The 4,433-nt window shown below is 44.8% G+C and overlaps 1 long non-coding RNA gene across 1 annotated transcript; it reads right to left on the bottom strand.

Annotated features, from left to right (window-relative positions):
* Positions 1-735: 735 nt before the first annotated feature.
* On the bottom strand, positions 736-4,433 carry LOC125754514 (uncharacterized). Its single transcript, XR_007408932.1, has 3 exons — positions 4,237-4,433; positions 3,477-4,041; positions 736-3,196 (listed from the first exon to the last, which is right to left on the bottom strand). It is a non-coding gene; the product is annotated as an uncharacterized LOC125754514 (long non-coding RNA).

Raw genomic sequence — 4,433 nt, 5'->3', positions numbered from 1 at the left:
TTTACTTGCTGAAACTTGGATGTTTGGATAATGAGGAAACACCCACTCCTTTAAGTTCCCCAGGGCAGTGGCTATCAACCAAGGCTATGCATTAGAGTCATCATGAAACTTAAGAATCCAACGCCCCCACCTCACCTCCAGAGATTTAAGGCCTTGGAGTAAGACTCCGCATTTATTATTTTTAATCCCCCCAGATGATTACAATGTACAGTCATGACTGGGGCCCACTACCATCGGAGGAAATATACTATTTCTCTAGCACTGAAATGATAAATCTACACATAAACTATCGAAAAAACCTAAAGGTACAGGTTTCAATAAGGCATGGGAAAACTTACATTATAAGATAATTTCTTTAAATCATGGCTTGTTATTTATGCATCATTAAATAATTACAACGAAGGATGGAAAATTAGCAAATTTACTCTCAGTTAAAAAAAAAAAATCAACCCGAAATGAAGATGACTTCTTGGAAACATTATCAATAGCATTTGAGCTATAAATTAAACACCTGATATACCAATATATTTGTTACTGATAATATAATATGTACTTTTTATATAAGTTATAAATGAAAGCTAATGAAATAATGATTTGTGTCTATCTACATATCTTAGGTAGGCTAGAAATTAAGAGATAAAATGTTAAGTTTTTGGGTTAGATATGAAAATGATACTATATCTCATTATTTTTTTTTTTAAGATTTTATTTATTCATGATAGAGAAAGAGAGGCAGAGACACAGGCAGAGGGAGAAGCAGGCTCCATGCACCGGGAGCCCGACATGGGATTCGATCCCGGGTCTCCAGGATCGCGCCCTGGGCCAAAGGCAGGTGCCAAACCGCTGCGCCACCCAGGGATCCCTATATCTCATTATTAACAATCAACATATACACTTTAATGCCACACATATTTAACTTGTATATCCTTAATTATTTTTGATTATATATTTATATATGATTATATTATATAAATACATAGCTGACTACATACATATGTATTTAGGTATTCATTCATTCATTTATATAAGGATTCATCCCATATGTATATAAATATATATAATGAATGAATATATATATAATGAATATATATATATTCATCCCATTATCATTATATCACATGTTATATCTCCCTTAATCTTCAGAAAAACACTTGGAGGTAGGTTTTATTACCTCTATTTTACAAATGAGGCAACTGTCCATGGTCACAAAACTACTAAGTCAGACATAATAGATGCATATTACATATTTGGTAAATATATGCATAAGGAAATTCAATAATTAGAGCTATAGAGACAGATGTGTATAACAGCTCATCTACACACTGAGTATAAGACTTTATCTTTAAAAAAAATTTTTGTAAGTAATCTGTATGCCCAACATGGGGCTCAAACTCAAGACCTGGAGATTAAGAGTCTCATGCTCTACTGGACTGAGCTAGCCAGGCATCCTTCCCATCTTATTATTATTATTTTTTTTAGAATAAACCCTTGTCTTAGAAACTTCTCTACCAAAAGTTCTGTGAAAACTGGGCAAGAATCTAGATATCCTTTCATTTGTCATATAGGTGTAGACCTATATGTAGACCTCTGTTCTCAAACAAGGATGAGTATTAAAATATAGTTTCCATGGTCCAACTCCAAACTTTCTGAATTAACATCCCTGCTAGTGAGACCTGGAATTTGTCTATCTTTTAAAAGGCTTTATAAGTAATTCGTATGAATTAATTCATAAGATTTGCAAGTATGGAAACCACTACATCTGATTGCTCAGGGTTGAGATTTAATGTTTGGGTCTTACTGGTACTCTGCAGACAGAGACTGCATGGACAGAATTAATACATTCCTGGTTGGTTCCCTTTTTCAGAGGCTGAAAGGTAATCGTGGTGCAGCAGACAATGGTGATAGAGGTTTTGAGCTCTGACCTCAGACAAAACTGTGCTGAGTCCTAGCTGTGCCACTGGCCAGGTTTGTTACACTGGCCAAGTCCCCTGATACTTTGAAAGCTATGTGTCTTTTCTATAAAATGGAGATAAGGAATTCTTTGTCTCATAGGGGTTTCGTGGGGATGAAAAAGGTGTTCCCCCCTGCACGACACTTAAGCGCACTATGTATCTTACCGTTATTGAAACATCCGAAAGTAGTAGAGATCAGAAAGGAGATAGAGGTCTGATCGGCAGGGTCTTATTTTTTCAGGTTCATTTATTTATCTTAAATTATTTTTGTTCTAGAAACACTTCCCCCTCTTCTCTCAACTGCACCCCCATTAACGCTCTGAGTAACCTCACGGTTCTTATCAATGACCTTTCCACAGAGGGGGAAAAACTTTTTTAAAAAGTTCCATGGGAAAAAATCTCTGGGCTATTTCTACTTAAAAATACGGGCCGCCCAGTGGCTCAGCGGTTGAGCGCCGCCTTCAGCCCAGGGCGTGACCCCAGTGACCTGGGATCAAGTCCCACGTCTGGCTCCCTGCATGGAGCCTGCTTCTCCCCCTACCTGTGTCTCTGCCTCTCTCTCTCTCTCTGTGTGTCTCTCATGAATAAATAAATAAAATCATAAAAAAAAAAAATACGACTTGACTCTACCCCCTCCAAGACGATTCTAGAGTGTGTATGTCTCAAACAAAACAAAACAAAAACAAACAAACAAAAAAACAAAACTGTTCTAAGCTAAGAGATATTGAAAGCAAATATTCTGTACACTTTTAAAATGAGAAATTTTGCAAATGCATGAGCCGACTGGACTGTATGGCTGGTATTCACATAATGCACGGTGCAAAGTGCAATTTGTAGACCTAGTTTTTTGGGGTTGTTTTTTGTTTTTGTTTTGTAGACCTAGTTTTTAATTCAGTTCTAATGAGTAAACTGGTTGGACTCTGTCAGGGGTGGGGGTGGAGGGAGTTGAAACCCTCATCCCATCACTAATCTGATCCTCACTGCCCCCAAAACACAACTCCTGTCTGTTTCTGCGGGGCTGATAATGAGGCTGAATAACGTATGTATTTGCACGACACTCTGCTGGTGAGTGATGTTCTTCTGCCACTTGGTGGTGCTTGCCAGCCTCGGAATCTGCTTCTGGGTGGCTCGTGGCTCTCCAACACCCGAGCACAAAGCCTGCTGAACCGGGATCACAGCATTCCTGCCGGGAAAGGCTTCTGCTGGCAACTGTGTAATGATCTCAAGAACCTCTGTGGAGGTAACTGCATGTGTTAACCAGTCACAACCAGTCATTAACTTTTCTTTGGGGTTTTAAGTCACTTTGGGCAACATGTCTTCGGAAGAATACATAGTATTAGAAAGTAGGCCAGAGTTTCCTTAGCAGGGGATTGAGGAGCCCTCCCACCGCGCTAGGAGGGTGGGTGAGGATTCCACTCGTGGGCCCAGCGCCCAATCCTATAGCAGGTCCCCTCGCGGGACCCTAATCGCTGCCTCAACACTAGAGCTCGTCCAACACGCCTCCCGTTTCCTTGGAGAATTCACCTGCGCCGTCTCCAAGCCGGTTTTCCGATGCTTCTTCCAGCGTCTGGTCTAATTGATCTGTCTTAATGGGGTCCTTGTCGGTGTGGGGGAGATGCCACCGACCACAACTGGGACCTGCTGCTTCATCGCAGGGAGGGAGACACGCGGGATCCGAAATATTCGGGAGCGTTTGGGGGGCGGGGGGTGCAACCTAGGGGCGGAGGTAGAGATGCAAGATAAGGGATGGGTCTCACCTGGGGTGGGGGGGGAGATGAGGTTTGTCTGAAGCTCTGAGGTGCTGCACGATGGCATCTCTCAAAGGAGAAGTTAGAAATCAAGGGAGTGGGAGGAGGTTGGAGGTTAAAGTACTTAAAGGAGAGCTGGGGCGCAAGTCGTGCTTCTGGCGGGGCCTGCGGAAGACCGAGGGTCCCCGCCGGCCAAGGGCCCCCGGGGCCTCCTGGAAGTGACCCGGGGTGGACGCCGGTTGCCCGCGGGGGTCCATCAAGCACGCCCCCCCAAGTCCGGGGGACCCCAAGGAGGGAGGGGAAGACGAGGGGTGCAAAGGGCGAGCCGGAGATGAGGCCTCCTGAAATAGAGAAAGACAAGAAAAGAAAAGAAGAAGGAAGGATGGAGAGGGAGGAAGGATGGAGAGGGGTGGGGAGTTAGGAGGGAAGGAGGGAGCGAGGAAGGCAGGCTAGGAGGAAGGAAGGGGTGGGAGGGAAGGGGAGGGACGGGGTGACTTACAAGGAGGGTGCTGGGGAAGGAAGGGGGAGAAAGAAACCTTGAATCACTGAGCATCGCCCCGGGAGCTTTCTTCCCGTGGGTCAGCCCCACACCGCGGCCGCCCGGGGCGCCGGGTCCCCGGGGGATGCTGCTCCGCATCCGAGTCCCGGGAAGCTCCCGGGCGGGGCTGCGACTCCGCGGGGCGCTCCGGGGGCTGTGGCCGCGGCAGGAGGCGGCGTCCCCGAGCGCAGAGCC

Source organism: Canis lupus, chromosome 37 (assembly GCF_003254725.2).
Source record: "Canis lupus dingo isolate Sandy chromosome 37, ASM325472v2, whole genome shotgun sequence".
Lineage (NCBI taxonomy): Eukaryota > Metazoa > Chordata > Mammalia > Carnivora > Canidae > Canis > Canis lupus.
Note: the sequence above shows the minus strand (reverse complement) of the source record. Positions and strands in the feature narration are given on the sequence as shown.